This window comes from Microcaecilia unicolor, chromosome 8, assembly GCF_901765095.1.
Source record: "Microcaecilia unicolor chromosome 8, aMicUni1.1, whole genome shotgun sequence".
Classification (NCBI taxonomy): Eukaryota; Metazoa; Chordata; class Amphibia; order Gymnophiona; family Siphonopidae; genus Microcaecilia; species Microcaecilia unicolor.
The window spans coordinates 36,665,531-36,686,210 of record NC_044038.1 but is presented as its reverse complement, the minus strand read 5'-3'; the positions used below and the strand labels follow the sequence as shown (position 1 = coordinate 36,686,210).

Here is a 20,680-nt window from a genome sequence, read left to right as displayed (position 1 = left end):
CTTATGCATTAAGATTTATAGCCATTAAAAGGTTAAAGCACTCTTTTCTAGAGATTTAACTGTCTCCCTCCAACCCCTTGTGGGTTTTGTAGAGTCCATAGTTTGCGTATTTGAATTATATTTACAGTGATTACTAATGGTTTGGGCGTGACCTGCTTAGGCGTTTACTAACTGCGGGCTTCTATTAACTTGATGTTTCTTGGATGAGGATGATGGCTTGTACAATAGAGGAAAGCCTTTGCAGGAAAGTTTGGCACTGTTGTGAAGCTCAGGAATGTATGAATTAAGATTATGTACTACAGTGTTCCTTTCTGGTTTTGGTTCCAATGCTTAGTTTATCTGTTGGTTCCTACAGAGATTCCTTTGGTTTGTCAGCAGCTATGAATCTTTGTGAACTTTTTGCCTGTTAACCATTGAGTAGCCAGTGTAGGAAACAGTAAAGAAATTACCTGTGTAGTTAATGACTTCCTTAGTCAAGGAGAACGATTTGCATTATTCTTAGCCGGTTAAGGATTTTGATATATTTGCATACAATTCTGGCTCCCTCTCACTTTCATTTTTATCATTTAAGGAGAATACCATAGTAAGTCCCAGGGATCCAGATCTTATGACCCTGGGCTTGCTTTAGCTTGTTCTGAGGAGCGGCAATTCACCATATTAAACACATGGGGGGGGGGGGGGGGGGGGGGTTATATCTTTCTGCAGCAGATCATGCCAAAAAACTGCTCTGTTCTGTTGGTGGAAATGTTTTATCCCTTTTTATGTTTTCATGTGACACTCTGGTACATTGCCTTCAGATATTCTGAGCAAAAAGATGCTCCATTGTGGTTACTTGGCAAGTAAAATTAAAATTTTGCCTGCATGTGTGTCTAACAAACAAAAAAAAAAAAGCAGTTGCTGTTTTGCATTTTGTTGAAATTTGTATTTTTCCCTATATTTGCTTTGCTGATCCGATTTGTGCTAATAAGGGATTTAAGGGTCCAAAGCACAAAACTTACCAGGCCAGCACCGTGCGTTTTTGACTGGCTCAGCTGACTTACCGACCACAGTATACAGCAGGCAGTGCACAAAGGGGTTCTGCAGGCTGTTTCCATCTGCAGTAACAGCCAGTGGGAATCGCATGCAACTGCATTGCAAACAGTTGTAGATGTCTGCATTCTGTGGGATGCACAGCCATTTATGAGCGATGTACAGCAAGGACTGCCTGCCTTTAGCGAGCAATATTTACCGGAGGTCTAGAGCAGCTGTAAGCCGTGAAATCTTCATTTTTGTGCAGCCGGGCTCTCTTGCATAGCCAACTCTCTGGCCCTTGCCTGTTTCAGTGTTGATAATGTATTTAGGATGTCTGGATCAACTGCAGCTCTTGCTGAAAGTCTGGGTCAGTGCCTTCCCAGATTAGTTCCCCATAGAATCAGCCTTTTTTTCAAAGTAAGTATTTTTTAAAAAAATCTAAAAGGTTTTATTTTCTGACCAAGAGAAAACAATATGTTTCAAATTATGCTCTGGTGGGGGCAGCTCTGGCGGACGGCGAGGGAGGAAAGCAGCTCCCTCCCATTACTGCTGCTTCTTAGCCTCCTGCAGCAGCCATCCCCAGCTCTAGACTGCCAAAATTTAAAATTGTGTTTTCGGGAATACGGCTTCGTACATACAGCTTGTATGCATGTATGGAAGCTGTCAAATGCTTTGGAGGGCTATTCTGGCATGCGCAGCTTTGCGAGTGGATGCTCTGCGCATGTCCTAGTAGCCTTCCCTGCGAGCTTCACCGTAAAAGTTTATGCAGCTCATTTGCTTGCATTTTTTTTTCTGAGAATCACTTGCTATTTTCCACCTCAGTAATTTTTTACTGAGATGGAACTAGTAAGCAGTTCTTTCCGGGGACTTTTGTGCATCGGCCCCCTAAGACTCCTGACACAGGCACGCTTGCCGAAGCACAGCCGTGTCGAATCTTTCCGCAGTAGTCCCTTCAGATGTGATACATAATGAACTCCTTTGGTATTATAAGTTTGGAATCCTCGATTTTTTGACAACGTCAATACTTTCTTTTGTTACTACTGCATGTGTCTGTCAGCCGAATGAGCCCTTTCACTTTCAGTAGCTTTCTTGGATAAACTTGACATGTTCCCACAGTCAAGCTCACTACTGTACCTTTGTTTAGCTGTATGCAGCACAAAAACAGAGAGGCTTTCTGTATCCACACCACAACAGATGAAACAAGCAGCGGGTCGAAGAATATTCTTGATTCATTTTTTCTTCAATACTCTATATCCCAGTGGTCTCAATGCAGAGATAGACTATAATGTTTTCTTTTGAATTCTTTTTACCCATTAGACCCATCATCACTCTGCTCCAACGATGTCCTGTCTATCCCTGTGATACCTTTCAAGATCTATCATTAAGATATAGATATGATTATTTATAAGGCTGTATTAAAAAAAAAATAACTACGTAAATATAAAAAATAATAAAACAGCATGATAATGGCTGTGGCTGTAGATGAGTATTTGATTACAGCTCTTATTCCTTTTTATTTTTTGTTTTGCTGTATTGTATTGTTTTACACATTTCTTTTATTTCATTTTTTACATATTTTTTTTATATATTTTCATATTTTTGTATGTTTATCTTTTTAAAATATCATTTAACACACACTATAATCATGATGTAATTGTTCAGCATTTTTAACATTTTTTGATTATTTTCCAACTTTTATAAGTCTCATATTTTGATATCAGCAATATCAATGTGAGGCAGCACTTACCATTCCGATAACACAGCTGCAATGATGTTTATTGTTTGGTATACAGTTTTTGATGGATAATATGCATTTTCTTCAAAATATTATTTATTATATATGTCATGTATGTTTTGTTTCACGCTTCAAAACCCATTGCTCCTTTCATTTTAAGTTATATATATATATATATATATATATGTTGATTCACACATGTTTTGACATACATATATGGATTTTATTATTAAACATTTTGTTTTATGTAGTCCCCCTGGCGCAGGCGTTGTGTGCCGAAACACTGACCGTGTTAGGTCCATTCTAGGATTGTTTCATCAAAACATTTGGTTAAAGCTCTTATTCTTTTTTTTGAAGGCTCCTGATACTTTTTGTTTTGCTGTTTGGACTTTTGTTTGTACTTTGTTCCCTCTCTTTGCTATTACTGAAATTCAGGATTGTCATTATTTATTTAGTATAATTTTATTATTTCTGCAGAGTTAGATTCAATTTTATTTTTATATTTTTATGTTTTATAGACATAAAATTGTATATAACATATTCATCCAGATACTGGCAGCAATTAATAAGTTATCTTTTAATTTAATTTTATTTGTGTTTTTTAACACAAAATCAGTATAATTACGGGAATTTTTGGGTCGGTCGAGCAATCTTTATATATAATTGATTTATTTTTTCTATATATGTAAACAATCATTATTCTACTTTTGGAATTTTATCCAATATATCAGAAAACAGGTTTCTCACGTATATATTTAAAAAAATTATATTCATATGGTACTTTTTAATGATTTATTTTTATACACATTGTTCATTCACAAAGTGTATTTATTCACTAGCTGTTCACGGCACTGTGGTTAAATTATAATTCATCATAAACTGTCACATTTTTGGTGTTTATTTACATATACAGTATATTTGACTCACATGCCACTAACATATGATAGGTTGACGTTCTTTCACTTTAGTAGCTTTTGTGCACTCAGCATTCCTTCTTTCCTTTGTATATGCCGTCACCTTTAACTTCACATGTACGTCATTTTCCTTCACTATTTTTTTGGACAGACTTCATGTCCTCCTTTATCCTATTTAACTTCCACTATTCCTGATATCGCCATTTTGCAACACTTCTATCAGCTGATAGCGTGTCATTTTGACATTCTGCATTTTTCCAAAAGAGAGGAGGTAAGCATCTCATTCTTTTAAAATATTTTTTAACAGTTTTCTATCATTTGGTTCTTCATAGTCAATAAACATTCTTCTATTTTCTTGCAAGACTCTCGTGCTAAAGAAAAAATCTTTTTTGTTTCTTTTAAATAACATGACGCCAATATCTATATAAATAAAACCCACCTCAAACGTTCTGAAGCTCACTCCGTGGCAGTAAAGCACTGAACTCCTGCACTCTTGGTAGGACTCTTGGTAGGCTAGGGTATCAGGAACACTCACCCTCACTCATAGGTCCGCCCTCAGCCAAGCCCCATCTGTACATAAAACGCACCCTCAACGTTCTAAGGCACACTTTGTGGCTTCAGGGTTCGTAAGTTCGAAGCTCTGTAACCACTTTTAAAGTGCCCCGCCCTCGCATCACAACGCGGTGACGTCGTTGCCCGCCCACAGTCAGCTTCAACAACGTTCAGGTCCTCTCCTACACAGACTAAAACGCACTGACGTCTGTGACAACTGATTCCAAACCAAAGGGGAGGAGTAGGGAAACACGTGGAGCGTGTTTTCCCTACTCCTCCCCCTATCTCGACATCAGCTGTCACTGCACTCGACCAAGTATCAGGGAGCCCGCCAAACACAGACCCCCCCCCCCCCCCCCCCCCCCCCCCAGTAGCCGCATCAACACACAAAACTCCCCACCCGACGAACATGCACATCCCCTGTCCCCTCACGGCCCTGCCACCGACTTCCTGGCTGACACTTTCTCCATTTTCAAAACCTCCGCCCTGCACGTTACGGCCCCCTGTACCCCCCCTTCCGCCACCCTGTCCGACAGTTATCTTCCACAGCCCGCCCTGCATCCTGTGCCATACACCTTTCAGCTATACCCGTCAATAACGGACAACTCCCCGCCCTCAGCTCCGTTCCTCACTCTAAAGATAGCCAATAAGAACGGACCTCTTCAACTCTAGGCCACTCCCACTCCACCATTCAGCCAATAACAGTGCAGCTTCTTCAACCCCTGCTCTACCTCAATTTCTTTTATCAGCCAATAACAGTGACATTTTTAAACACCCCTCTACCTATCTTCCTTTTACATCATTCTACAACAGAGCCTGCCAGTTCCCTCCAGCTCCGCTATTGAAGTTGTGGAGCGAGGCTTCTCTCTGGCGACGAGGTCGGCGCGTTGCAGCTTTACATGCTGCAGCTCCGGTAAGGGAGTTTCACTGAGCTCTGCACCACTTGCCACTTATTTTCCTACTGCTTTATGGAAGTCCTTCCGGTTTTGGAGGGGAGAGGCGCGATGGACCCTGTGGGGGGGGGGGGGGGGAGGAGAGAGGTCAGCAGTTGCGACTTCGGCAGGGGCGTGGCGGCAGGGGTCGGACCTCAGACTACAGAGGCAGAAGGGGTCCACAGGGGACGGGGTCCTCACAGCACACAGGAGGGGGAAAATAAACATGAGAGGGAGTGGGCATACGGAGGATGAGGTCCAGAACGGCTCTTCACACCACAGATGGGGGGGGGGGGGGGGTCCTGAGAGCAAAGACTAAGGGCGGATCAAGACACCTGACAGGGCGGTGGAGGGAGACCTGTGAGCACGGCGGCAGACACACCACACAGCACGAGGGAGGGGTCCTGCGACCACACAGCAGAAGAGGCAGGGGGAGCGGGTCTACCCAACACAGAGAGGCAGGGGGGAGGTATCTCTGTCACACACACAATCTCTCTCTCTCTCACTCAGTCAGTGTCTCTCTCACTCTTATACACTGTCTACAACACACGCTATGTCTCACACTGTATCACATTCACTCTCTCTGTCACACAGTCACTCTCAAACACTCTCAATCTCATACACTCGATCTCACAGACAGTATGTGTATCGTACACATACTCTCTCACACTCACTGTGCCTCACATACGCACTCGCACACACTCTCAATGTCACACACACATACTCTGTAACAGACCACACTCACTCACACAGACACTCTCACACATACTCTATGAAACATACATTCTCCGAGGACAAGCAGGCTGCTTGTTCTCACGACTGGGTGACGTCCGCGGCAGCCCCCACCAACTGGAAAGAAGCTTCGCGGGACGGTCGGCACGCAGGGCACGCCCACCGCGCATGCGCGGCCGTCTTCCCGCCCGTGCGCGACCGCACCCGCCAGTTCCTTTTTTTCCGCGCCTGGAGAGAGTCGTGCCTTGCCGCTCTCTCTGTTCAGCCGCCGGATTGTTCGATCGCGTGTACGCTGATCGTGTGTTTTTCCTACTTTTACTAACGGTTCGTTACCGCCCGGTTTCCTTTTACCAAAAAAAAAAAAAAAAAAAAACCCTGCGCGTGTGGGGCACGCGCTCCCCTTTTTTCCCTCGCTTCCAGCGGGGCCGCCGCGTTGCGGCCTAGTGGCCGCACGGTCGTTTGTTTTTTCGTGGTGTGATTTCAGCCACCATTGACGACTTTGACTTCGCCGACGCGATTTTCCGTCGATGTCCTCGAGGGTCCCGAGTGGTTTTAAAAAGTGTGGTCGCTGCGGCCGGCCGATCTCGCAGACCGACACCCACGCTTGGTGCCTCCAGTGCCTCGGGCCGGAGCACAATTTCAAGTCGTGTGCTTTGTGTCTCGGTCTCCGGAAACGGACTCAGGTTGCGAGGCAAGTTCTACGGGACCGTCTTTTCGGAACTTGCGCCGGCCCCTCGACGTCGACCTCGAAGGCATCGGTATCGACGCCGGTCCTTCGGTACCGGTATCGATGCCCGAGACATCGGCACCGATGGCAGCGACCCCAGGAGAACAGGTCCCGTCGGCCCGCCGGTCCTCCGGTGAGAGTGGGGGCGAGAGGCCGCATGGGCAGTCGGCCCCGGTCACTCCCTCAGCTCGTGGGCCACGGGACCAAACCCTGTCTGACCCGGTACCTCGAGACCGAGGGGGATCGACCTCCTCCTCCTCCATGCCCTCCGGCGCCGGTGACGGGCATCGGAAAAAAGACAAGAAGCGTCGTCACCGGTCGCCCTCGGTGCAGCCCGATGTCGGAGAGGAGGCGACGCTGAAGCGTCACCGTCGAGAGGAGCGGTCTCCGTCGGTTGTGGAGGTACCGACGCGTCGGGGTTCCGGCACCTCGGTGCCGTCTCCTGGCTCCCAGCAGCTTCTGGCACCGACACCCCTACCGGCCCCACCGCCTTTCCCGGCAGCGGGCCTGGACGAGTGCCTCAGAGCCATCCTTCCGGGGATCCTGGAAGGGCTGATGCGCCAGGCTGTGCCGGCGCCGGGGGTGCTTGCGCCCTCGGCGCCGATGACTGTGGCGCCGGCGAGCTCTAGCCCGGCGCCGGGGCCGTCGACACCGCCGCCGCTTGCGGTGCCGGTCTCGACCGCCACGCAGGTGGAGTCCCCGTCGACGTCGATGGAGGGAGCTCCGTCCCCGCCGGCGCGGGAGTCCACTGCTCGACGACACCGAGACCCTGGTGCCTCGACGTCGAGCCGGGGCCCGGTTCAGGACTCAGCTACATGAGCTTATGTCCGACACCGAGGATGAGGACTCGTGGGGGGAAGAGGAGGACCCTAGATATTTCTCCTCAGAGGAGTCTACGGGCCTTCCCTCGGACCCCACGCCTTCACCGGAGAGGAAACTCTCACCCCCCGAGAGTCTCTCCTTTGCCTCCTTTGTGCGGGATATGTCTATTAGCATTCCCTTCCCCGTGGTCTCTGTGGAAGAGCCGAGGGCCGAGATGCTCGAGGTCCTCGACTATCCATCACCACCTAGAGAGTCCTCCACGGTGCCGCTGCACAATGTCCTAAAGGAGACGCTGCTTCGGAACTGGGTGCGACCATTAACTAACCCCACCATTCCAAGAAAGCAGAGTCCCAGTACAGGATCCACTCTGACCCAGAGCTAATGCGGCCACAATTGCCCCATGACTTGGCGGTCGTGGATTCTGCTCTCAAGAGGGCACGGAGTTCGAGGATACCGCCTCGGCGCCCCCGGGGCGGGAGTCTCGCACTCTGGACTCGTTTGGGAGGAAGGCCTACCAATCCTCCATGCTCGTGACCCGCATCCAATCGTACCTGCTCTATATGAGCATTCACATGCGGACCTATGTGCAACAACTGGCGGACCTGGTCGAGAAGCTCCCGCCGGAGCAGTCCAGGCCTTATCAGGAGGTGGTCAGGCAGCTGAAGGCGTGCAGAAAGTTCCTGTCCAGGGGTATTTATGACACCTGTGACGTGGCATCTCGTGCTGCGGCCCAAGGTATAGTGATGCGCAGGCTCTCATGGCTGCGCGCCTCTGACCTGGACAACCGCACCCAGCAGAGACTGGCCGACGTCCCTTGCCGGGGGGATAACATTTTTGGTGAGAAGGTCGAGCAGATGGTGGACCAACTGCATCAGCGGGAAACCGCTCTCGACAAGCTCTCCCACCGGGCGCCTTCAGCTCCACCTCCACAGGTGGACGTTTTTCCCGGCCCGGCAGGCTGCACCCTATTCTTTTGCAAAGCGTAGGTAAACCAGCCGGCCCGAATGCCTCGTCAGGCACAGGGACAGCCCCAGCGCGCTCGTTCCCGTCAACAGCGTGCGCCTAAGCAGCCCCCTGCGCCTCCACAGCAAAAGCCAGGGACGGGCTTTTTGACTGGATCCACGGGAACATAGCCGCCCTCAAAGTGTCCGTACCGGACGATCTGCCGGTCGGGGGGAGGTTAAAATTTTTTCACCAAAGGTGGCCTCTCATAACCTCCGACCAGTGGGTTTCTCCAAATAGTGCGGTGCGGATACGCCCTGAATTTGGCCTCCCTGCCTCCAAATTGTCCTCCGGGAGCTCAATCCTTCAGCTCCCATCACAAGCAGGTACTTGCAGAGGAACTCTCCGCCCTTCTCAGCGCCAATGCGGTCGAGCCCGTACCACCCGGGCAGGAAGGGCGGGGATTCTATTCCAGGTACTTCCTTGTGGAAAAGAAAACAGGGGGGATGCGTCCCATCCTAGACCTGAGAGGCCTGAACAAATTCCTGGTCAAAGAAAAGTTCAGGATGCTTTCCTTGGGCACCCTTCTGCCAATGATTCAGAAAAACGATTGGCTATGTTCCCTGGATTTAAAGGACGCATACACTCACATCCCGATACTGCCAGCTCACAGACAGTATCTCAGATTCCGCCTGGGCGCACGGCACTTTCAGTATTGTGTGCTGCCCTTTGGGCTCGCCTCCGCCCCACGAGTGTTTACAAAGTGCCTCGTGGTGGTGGCGGCGTATCTACGCAAGCTGGGAGTGCACGTGTTCCCATATCTCGACGACTGGCTGGTCAAGAGCACCTCGGAGGCAGGAGCCCTCCGGTCCATGCAGTTCACTATTCAACTTCTGGAGCTACTGGGGTTTGTGATAAATTACCCAAAGTCCCATCTCCAGCCTACTCAGTCTCTGGAATTCATAGGAGCGCTGCTGGATACCCAGACGGCTCAGGCCTACCTTCCCGAAGCGAGGGCTACCAATCTCTTGGCCCTGGCTTCGCAGACCAGAGCGTCTCAGCAGATCACAGCTCGGCAGATGTTGAGACTCCTGGGTCATATGGCCTCCACAGTTCATGTGACTCCCATGGCTCGTCTTCACATGAGATCTGCTCAATGGACCCTAGCTTCCCAGTGGTTTCAAGCCACCGGGAATCTAGAAGATGTCATCCGCCTCTCCACCAGTTGCCGCACTTCACTGCTCTGGTGGACCATCCGGACCAATTTGACCCTGGGACGTCCATTCCAAATTCCGCAGCCCACGAAAGTGCTGACGACGGATGCATCTCGCCTGGGGTGGGGAGCCCATGTCGATGGGCTTCACACCCAGGGTCTGTGGTCCCTCCAGGAAAAGGATCTGCAGATCCACCTCCTGGAGCTCCGAGCGATCTGGAACGCACTGAAGGCTTTCAGAGATCGGCTGTCCTGCCAAATTATCCAAATTCGGACAGACAATCAGGTTCAATGTATTACGTCAACAAGCAGGGGGGCACCGGATCTCGCCCCCTGTGTCAGGAGGCCGTCGGGATGTGGCGTTGGGCGTGTCAGTTCGGCATGCTCCTCCAAGCCACGTACCTGGCAGGCGTAAACAACAGTCTGGCCGACAGACTGAGCAGAGTATTGCAACCGCAACGAGTGGTCTCTCCATGCCAGAGTGGTACGCAAGATCTTCTGAGCGTGGGGCACCCCCTCGGTGGACCTTTTCGCCTCTCAGACCAACCACAAGCTGCCTCTGTTCTGTCCAGACTTCAGGCACACGGCAGGCTAGCGTCGGACGCCTTTCTCCATTGGGGGGACCGGCCTCCTGTATGCTTATCCTCCCATACCTTTGGTGGGGAAGACCTTACTGAAGCTCAAGCAAGACCGCGGCACCATGATTCTGATAGCGCCCTTTTGGCCCCGTCAGATCTGGTTCCCTCTTCTTCTGGAGTTGTCCTCAGAAGAACCGTGGAGATTGGAGTGTTTTCCGACTCTCATTTCGCAGAACGACGGAGCGTTGCTGCACCCCAACCTTCAATCCCTGGCTCTCACGGCCTGGATGTTGAGGGCGTAGACTTCGCTGCGTTGGGTCTGTCTGAGGGTGTCTCCCGGGTCTTGCTGGCCTCTAGGAAGGATTCCACTAAAAAGAGTTACTTTTTCAAGTGGAGGAGGTTTGTCGTTTGGTGTGAGAGCAAGGCCCTAGAACCTCGTTCTTGCCCTGCACAGAACCTGCTTGAATACCTTCTGCACTTATCAGAGTCTGGCCTCAAGACCAACTCAGTAAGGAATCACCTTAGTGCGATTAGTGCTTACCATTATCGTGTGGAAGGTAAAGCCATCTCTGGAGAGCCTTTAGTCGTTCGATTCATGAGAGGCTTGCTTTTGTCAAAGCCCCCTATCAAGCCTCCTACTGTGTCATGGGATCTCAACGTCGTCCTCACCCAGCTGATGAAACCTCCTTTTGAGCCACTGAATACCTGCCATCTGAGGTACTTGACCTGGAAGGTCATTTTCTTGGTGGCAGTTACTTCAGCTCGTAGGGTCAGTGAGCTTCAAGCCCTGGTAGCTCATGCTCCATATACAATTTCATCACAACAGAGTAGTGCTCCGCACCCACCCAAAGTTCCTGCCGAAGGTGGTGTCGGAGTTCCATCTTAACCAGTCAATTGTCTTGCCAACATTCTTCCCCAGGCCGCATACCCGCCCTGCTGAACGTCAGTTGCACACATTGGACTGCAAGAGAGCATTGGCCTTCTACTTGGAGCGGACACAGCCCCACAGACAGTCCGCCCAATTGTTTGTTTCTTTCGACCCTAACAGGCTAGGGGTCGCTGTCGGGAAACGCACCATCTCCAATTGGCTAGCAGATTGCATTTCCTTCACTTACGCCCAGGCTGGGCTGACTCTTGAGGGTCATGTCACGGCTCATAGTGTCAGAAGCCATGGCAGCGTCGGTGGCCCACTTGAAGTCAGCCACTATTGAAGAGATCTGCAAGGCTGCGACGTGGTCATCTGTCCACACATTCACATCTCATACTGCCTCCAGCAGGATACCCGACGTGACAGTCGGTTCGGGCAGTCGGTGCTGCAGAATCTGTTTGGGGTGTAAATCCAACTCCACCCTCCAGGACCCGAATTTATTCTGGTCAGGCTGCACTCTCAGTTAGTTGTTCTTCGTAGGTCAATTTCTGTTGTACCCTCGCCGTTGCGAGGTTCAATTGACCTGGGTTCTTGTTTTGAGTGAGCCTGAGAGCTAGGGATACCCCAGTCGTGAGAACAAGCAGCCTGCTTGTCCTCGGAGAAAGTGAATGATACATACCTGTAGCAGGTGTTCTCCGAGGACAGCAGGCTGATTGTTCTCACCTACCCTCCCTCCTCCCCTTTGGAGTTGTGTGTTTCATCTTTTGCTAGTCATTCAACTGGCGGGAGCGGTCGCGCACGGGCGGGAAGACGGCCGCGCATGCGCGGTGGGCGTGCCCTGCGTGCCGACCGTCCCGCGAAGCTTCTTTCCGGTTGGTGGGGGCTGCCGCGGACGTCACCCAGTCGTGAGAACAATCAGCCTGCTGTCCTCGGAGAACACCTGCTACAGGTATGTATCATTCACTCACTCCCAGGAAAACCTTGCTAGCGCCCGTTTCATTTGTGTCAGAAACGGGCCTTTTTTACTAGTTCATTTATAATATAGTGACTACTGGTTACCGAGACTCATAATGTCTTAAGCTTTAAGAATACAAAAAAATTTTCAATTACAGTAAGCACTGCAAAGCCACATTATTTGTTTTTACTTTTTTGCCAACTACATTTTATCAGTTAAGTTGGACGCTTTTTGAAAAAAAAAAAAAATGACGGCAATACCTATTCCACCTATTATAGAATAGCACCCATATGTTTTTAGGAATATCATGTTTATTTAACGTTTTTCAACATTTTAACGCTATTAAATTGATCATTGGTTTTACAATACAGTCACTAATATATATTGCACAAACAGTGTGAATATATATATATACATATTTTTATTATATTTCTGTTGTTTACTCAGTGCGTTACAATTGTTTAATCAGGGTATATATGTATGTGTGTGTATATATAATGTGTGTGTGTGTGTGTCTGTCTCTAAAACACCAGATCAAATACGTTTCTCATATTAAACAGAAAAAATGGTCTCAAAAATATATAGCAATTTAGGTTATAAATAACAAGATAATGCTGGAAACTATAAAATGATTAAAGGCATCAAAATTTAGTGTTTGGAGTGCACAAAGCGTTCCAGTGATGTCACAAGTTGCCATGACCAATCAGAAAATCGTGAACTGCATCACTGAAATGCTGTACATAAGCTGCATTTAAAAAAAATCCATAAATAAAAGATTTAAAACTCGAAAACTGCTGCTAATTCGAGAGAACAGCGTATCCCACAGGAGAGCCCTGACATTTGTTTAGTATGCAGATAGGTATCCTCAATATCTGGTGTAAACTGAAAACTTGTGTCCCATAACATGCTCCTGGGAAGACTATTAGAGGTGCTCTCACTTAAGAGGATGAGGCCAACAAGGTTAGCTAACCTACCCCAAGGTATCTGGGCAGCTGAAATCCTTATGAGATACATCAAGGTTACCTTTCTTCGAAATGGGAAAATGAGAGCTGCCAAAGAGGGAAAAAATGGGATTTTTGTTCAATAAAGCACATTCTATATTTTTTTATTTTCCCAGTTCCACAAAAGATGAATATTCATGTATATTATGAGTGGGTGAAACTGACTCCCGATCATTTTGTATTAATTAAATGTTGGATCATCTCTCATGCAAGTAATTGCATTATTATGACAGTCTCCTTGAGTCAAAACAAGTTTTGACAACTACTGTACCTTTGATCTGCTGTTGCATAATACTTTTCCACTTTGCTTCATAAGTTTTAAATTTAGTGCTTAATACGTTCTGTCACTACTGGTTTTGTGACCTATGGCTTTGATGAGTTTGATAAACACTTTCTTTCCTTGTGATTGTAGGTAAAAACAGTTTTAACTTGTTTAGGTCCTCATTGATTTACAAATCTCTTTATCTGCTCTTAAATGCAGTTGTACTGTTTTCTAATGGGTTATAATTTTGTAGTGTTCATAGGTGTCTTCCCCACACCCATTTGCTATGTCATATTTAACTTATTTTTTCTGTCCATGCTAGCTCATATCTCTCTCTCTCCCCAGCTCTCCCTCTTTCGCCCTCTCTCTCAATCTCTCTCTCTCTCTCTACTTAGAGAGAGAGAGATGTAACTACAATGAGCTAGCATGGATATATATATATATATATATATATATATAGGCTCTTTTTTTAGTCCTGCTAATTGAGATGAAATGTAATTTGTTTATTCTTGCTGTTCATTTTTGATGTAGAAAACACCCTGAGAAGTTCTTCAGTCCTCTTTGAAGTCCCGGACACATGGTAGCTGTCAACTCGAAGGCTAAAAGAAAAACACGATTTGAGTTGAAGAAATTACAAGATTACACCACTTCACAAGCCATATGAGTAGAAAAGTACATTTTATTTAATTTGTAGAAAAATTGAAAAGTACTCATGAAATGGAAGTGGACAATACAAATCAACTGTTTAATCTATGGCACTAGCGGGCAAAGCTCCCATTAGTGTAGTACCTTTTGAATGATAGCAGCAGGTGTGAGACTGATCTATAACTGCTCTGTAAGATACATAAAAATCATTACCTTATTCCTGTGGTTATAAAATCAAATTGTCATGTTTGTTTACCACCTCAGACTACATATAGTATGCAAGAATGGCTCTAAATGACAGTATTCATATCTGTGTATTAAAACTGTCCCTTGCCTGTTAATATGCATTGTAAGAGTTACAAGCCTTCTCTTCCACAGGATCTTACATAGTTGCCATCACCAAGGTGGAGAAGAGGGATCACTTTAATATGTTATCCTTTTTGCCTGGCCTGGGAGGTAATAGGTTTCCACATAAAGCAATAGCTGGGTTATTTTGGAACTATTTTCCTCCTAAAGATTCTGCTCAAAATATGATGAGTTTCTCTCAGATCATTTAATAAAAGGGAGGAAGGGATGCAGTTTTTCATTAATGAACCACCCTCCTTCCAGGTCTGGCCCCCTAGGAATGTGGTCCATTCCTCACTTTGGTCCTTACAGGATGGTTACGGTATGGGTCAAATATTTCAATTCCCAGAAGTTACTCTTGAAAGTGGGTGTTTTCTCTTTTGGACAAATTTCCCCCTCAGATCAGAAATCCATCCTTTGCCCTATTTAAATGGACCAGAGGAGCCAATATTCTTGCGCTTTCCTCTCATAACAAGGAGGGCTCCATCAGACCCTGGGTTTGATATTTGCTCTTATAACTGGTGGAATGATAAAACCTGTTAAGAGAGCTTTTGACATGACGTTACCTGTTTTATACATTTTGGGACTATTTTCTCTTCACTGTAGGAAATGGGCCCTGTCAGGTGAAGCTCAGATAGTCCTCTCCCCTAATTACTGCTGCTGTTCCTATAACATAGCAAGCTTCCAGCAGAAATGGGAAATACTAGATAGATTGTGCTTGTCTTATGCATTATTGCAGTGCGATGTCAAAGAAGAGAGATGTATAGCTCCTGGTAAAACAGTATACCTTTTAAAAAAAAACAACCCATTTGAACTATCTTTGTCTGTTTTACTTTCATTTGTGTATATGTACATTTGTGTATTGTAAACTGATTTAAGATTATTATTATTATTTTTCTTTTTGCAATCAAATCATGTGAAATTCTTAATGTCTGAGTTTAAGAAACAAAACCTAAAATGGTGTATGGTCACTTACTATGTGTCAAGTTGTGAAAATGTACAAAGTGAGTTAGTACTGTTCTTGAATTTTATGTTGAGCTGTTTCCTTTGAAGGATCATCACCTTTTAATGTAAGGATTAATAGAGCATTTTCTATGCACTCAATGGTAGCCTCACTCAAAGTAGACAGCAGTCACTATTAAATGATTACTTCCCTTTCAACTGTTACCTTTCCTGGAAACTTTATACTGCAGTTTACATTTTTTTGCAGAATTAAAAATTTTTCATTCAGAATGCAGAATTTCATTTTTTAATGTTTGTTTTAGAATAGTAATTTGATTTGCTTTCCATGGAATGTATAAGTGTGTGTTGGAGGAGGGAGGACGGAGTAGTTAAAGGGAAAAAAGTCATGTTTCATTTCTGCACTCTTTCTTGTGTATTAAGTCTTGATCTGGTTTTTGTACTTTGCTTCTTGTTTTGTAAAATGTTTTTGAAACTACTAGCCTGTGGCAAGCCTGCAACTTGCACCAGCCTCTTCTTTGGAACAAACAAATTTGCTCCAGTGTATTCCAGCACCCCTGATCGATATGTAACTTTTGTATCATGGAAATAGAGGAAAAATGTATTTCCATAAATGCGAATTAAAGACATTTTCTTACTACGTTGTGTTATATTTACCCATCATGCCAATTTAATGCTGCACAAATGTTACCAAGACAGACAAATTCCTAATGGGCAGGACATTTGGCACCATCTGTTATAAAACGACGTACTCAGTATGTCAGTTTTCAGCAGGCCCTATCACTTTTTCCTGTTTCCTCTGAAACATCCTGATGCCCAAGACTTACTTGTCAGCTCCTACTCTTCCTGCAGGGTTACTCAGGGTTCTTTTCTTTCTCCAACACTTTTTTCAATCTAGACTCTCCTCTTTTTCTGATAGTCGTTAGGGTGACTACATCCAAATTGTTTAAGCTTCCATCATCTTCTATGGGTATTGCTCCTCTTAACTCTCTCCAGGCAGTTTCAGAATAGCTTCTTGAAAATTGACTTCCTTAACTCCTTGGAGTGTGATGTTATCTTTTAACCCAAGTGCACCTTCCACCCCTCACCCTCCCCATGATTTTTTTAAGGCCTCTCCCTCCTCATCTTCTATGGGTATTGCTCCTCTCAACTCTCTCCATGCAGTTTCAGAATAGCTTCATGAAAATTAACTTCCTTAACTCCTCAAAGTGTTATTCTTTAACCCAAATTCACCTTCTACCCTTTCCCCTCACCATGTTTATTTAAGGCCTCTCCCTCCTATTCCTTGACTTAAAGTATTTGATTTTATTTCAACTCTGTTGTCTTACAGCACAGGTCAACTCTGGTGTTTTTTTGCCTTTTACTATCCATTCTCTGTAGGCGCTACTTTCTTCAAACCGGTTGCAAACTCTTGTCTTGGTCTTAGTTACATTGCGCCTAGACTGCTATAACTCTTTACACAATGGGCTTTTGCTCACATTATCTTAACCAATCCACAGCAGTAAAGCTACTTTACAGTATTTTGACTGTTTCCTCTCCCTTGTACAGTCAGAACACCACTGGCTTTCAATTTCATGTAGACTGAAATTTAAATTATTTGCGTTATATTTAAAGTATTTTTGCCTTTTACCTAGATCCAGCTCTCTAGAACTTGCTTCCCCCACTAATCCAACAGGAATCTAGCTGTCTGCTATTCATAGTTTTAAAAGGCAATAGAAGCCAGGCTTTTTGCGCTAGCCTTTTTAGTAATTCCCACAAGCTTGTTCACTTCCACTTTTTCCTCTATCACCCTTCTACTCATTCCTTCCTCTTCATAATGTCTTTTTTTTTTCACCTATCTTTGTCTACTAGCCTGTTAAATGTTCATTGTAAATTCTTTACCTCTTAATTTTTTAATTGTAAATCTCACAGTATGCAGTGTATCAAGCACCTGGAAATAAGTAGTACTTTGACCAAACCAGCATTGGAGTTTGAATAAATTTTCCAAGTTCACAAAGTTCTGTGGGCAGATTCAGTGCAGTTTCCTGTAATTCCACGGCTGATTAGATTTTCCCTGGACTTACTGGGGAAACTTCAATTTCCAAACCAACCTAAAAATTACTTGGTTCATTTTTTGATACTGATTTTTTTTTACACAAGTGTATTAAAGTCCTGTTCATAGGATGCTCCATGCAAAATCTGAAAATAAAACATGTTGGGTTTTTTTTAAACAGTTTGAGCACAGAAATATAAAAAAACTTTGTCCAGTCGTGGAGTAAATAGTGTTAAGGGGAATTAAGTCTGGGTGGAATGTGTTAGTGCATTCTTTTATCTTCCTTCTATGTCAGGAGTGTGGTATGTCTAAGTTTTTGGAGGGAGATTTCTGGCCAGTCCTGCATCAGGTTCACTTGTAGTGTTTATTTACAAATGAAAGAAAGAGAACTTTAAATATCACTGTTTTGATTGTTGTGAATTGCTTCGATGGCTGCTTTGGAGCTTATAGACAGCGTATGAAAGTTTTAAATAAACCATTATCTATAAGTTGTAATAAAATATTTTATCCAGAAGGGGGCTTAGGGGGATTCTATATGTGTGGATGCCATTCTTTGAGAATCTAGTCTATAACAGAATCTGGACACCCAGATTCTGTGTGGAATACTATGGTAACCTGGTATCAGCACACCATATTTTACATGCCTGCAGTTATGCCAGCCATAAACCTGGCCTAACTGTGAGCACCTAAATACAGCAGCTAAACTATTCTACAAGTTATGTGCATGTGGGAGCTGTACCCATTTCTCACCAATTCTCCATGCCATGCATTTATCCACTGGGCCTCTAAGCCATTAAGCACTCTTCTATAAGTGCACATGTAAGTGGCAGACTGAGCTTTGCTTTCTGCACCAAAAGCGGACCAAAATCCAGGTTTGAGTTTTTGCTAAAAATGCCTTGTGAGACTGCCATGGGAGGTCCTGGCAACCATTTTGCAATTGGAGCCAGCATGGGCAAGGTACTCGCTCCTGTCTGTGCTGGTTCCAATTGCAACATGGCTGCCAAGACCTCCCACAGCAGTCTCTGTTGGCATCAAACTTATTCCTCCAATACCCTGTGATCCTATATCTCTGAGGCAACAGGTGTCAACATGTGACACAACCTTTTCCCATGGAAATGTTGCCCTGCCACCGCTTTACTGTCTGTACACACCATTGCATATATTCTGCCCAAAAAATTAAAACCAAAACCGTATACCCAACACAGAGCCCAGTCCTATACCTGTCTGTCCACCACTTCCCCATCTCTCACTACCCTTTAAATTAGAATAACTGACCCACTACTCTCCAGACCTCGTCCCTCATATTCCATAGTACTATTCCACACAAAGAACACTTCACTCTCTACTGACCACCACAGAACCCTTAAACCCAACCTTATTAACCTCAAAACACACCATATAGCCCCTCCATAACCCAAAGAAACACACAGTGTGACACAATTTGTATCCAATAGCCCCCCCCCCCCCCCCCCACACACACACACACACACTTAGATGGTTTGCATTTTGATCACACTGAAGGAAACATAGGAGACCATGCTGTGCTCTTTCAGTGTCCCAGTGCCAATAATGTTGCTCATCCAAGTCTTAGTCCTCTGATGATGATAGAGTCACAGGGCTTAAGGTGCACCTGACATATTGCAAAATCAAAATAAAGCGCTCTCTGCAGAGTATATTGATCTGGAGAGCATCCCTCTTGCTTGAAACGGCAGCAGCAACACCTAGCAGCATCTCTTATTAGGGTTCGAGGTCCCTTGATGATGATAGGGTGAAGTCAGTGTGCCCCACTGAGAGATGGCCAAATCTCTCAGTGCTTAGAGCTAGATACACAAAAGTTTCCGGAATAGCAACATATGATTTTTGACTGATTCGAACCGGTTTAGTGAGCACAGTATTCAGTGAGAAATGCACACATGGACTCTGTGAGCTTTTTACCATTCGTAGTAGCAGACCATGAGAATCGTATGCAAATTTATTTCAAGTAGTTGATTACTATTTAAATGTGCATTCCAAGCAATGCACAGCTGCAGGTGATGTACAGAATGCATTCTCTACCTGTTACAAGCAATTTTTACGGGAGGTCAGGAACTCTCATAGCATGACTGTTGCATTGATCGCTGTATGACTGGGGCTGCTACTGCAATAATGACATTGGATTTTTGCTGGAGAAGAGTTGTAGAAATTCAAATTGTCCTACTACTGTCTGAAGTTCCTGAGAAAGAGAAGGGGAAATCTGCTTGTTTCCGATGGTGCACTATGACCTGTTTGCGCATCAGAGTGGTTTTTACCATGCTGCATCCCTTATGAGTATTTTGCATTTTCATTTTGGAACTGTTCTACAAAACCTAAATGTAAATGGGAGGGGGTCAGGTAAAGCTTGAACAGGTTGTCCAAGAGTTTCAGATCCACCATGGTTTGTGTCACATGTGGTAGCAAAACAGATCACTCGTCAAAGCTGTGTGTAGCAGTGAAGCACTGTAGAGGCTGTTCTGTCCTAGCGAGTGATTGGCCTACGCATGCGCTGCTTAGCGGATAGCTGTTTTCCAGGTGCACTGCTTTCCCTACCAAGCTGCTTACTGTTTTTGCAAGCAGTTCTTTTGCATGAGGATTTCCTTTCAGCATCGCTTGCTGTTTAGGACTCGTTAGTGCTTACTGGGGATTGAAAAGCAATGTTGTTTTTTTTTTTTGTGGAGAGTTTTGTGCATCAGCGCCTTAGTACAGCAGCAGCAAGGAATATGCATAGGACCTATACTACCTATGTTATATGCAAGTGTCCTGCATAATGACTGATAACCTGACAATCTGTTTTAACCTAATATGAATATAGTATAACTATCCAAAGCTAGTAAAGACAGGAATATTTTTTTAAAAATGTGCTGCTTTTTTAAGACTAGTTTTATTTCTTAATAAAAACCTTTGCTGAAACCAGAATATACCATATGCAGTGCTTCCCTCTTAATCTAATTCTTTGATTATAAAGTTAACAAATTTAATCTGATTTGTTTAACATGATTTTCATTTGGTAAAGGACTGTGTGAAAAGAACTAGTAATATAAACAGCATATAATAGAATGAATAAATAAATAAATAAGCAAATTAAATTAAAACTGTACAAATGTTTATTCATGTACATAAACCACACAATTGGAATTAAATCAACATGGCTGTGTTTCAGCAGTTACATGCCTATATCAGGAGTTTTATGTATTTTTAGTTATTATAACTAAATAATATGAAAGGATGCTAGATTATAGGTACTACAATCAATTTTAAAATTGGATAGCGTCTACCTATATACCAGCTGAAATTCAGTAAAAATATGAAAATTAATGAAAAGAGGCCAAAATGAAGCAGAAGGGGCCTTTTACTGAAGTGCAGTTGCCATGTATTAGTGGAAAAGGTTAACGTGGTATTTGCAAAGTCTCTATGATAAATGTTGGGGGTTTGCCCACAT

At 44.9% G+C, this 20,680-nt stretch overlaps 1 protein-coding gene across 1 annotated transcript in view; it reads left to right on the top strand.

Moving 5' to 3' along the window:
* The window catches only part of PARN (poly(A)-specific ribonuclease), a 201,257-nt gene extending 185,423 nt beyond the window's left edge, over nucleotides 1–15,834 (top strand). The window contains 1 exon segment of the mRNA XM_030211049.1: nucleotides 13,776–15,834. The gene's annotated coding sequence lies outside the window, so the exon portion shown is untranslated.
* Nucleotides 15,835–20,680: the final 4,846 nt, after the last annotated feature.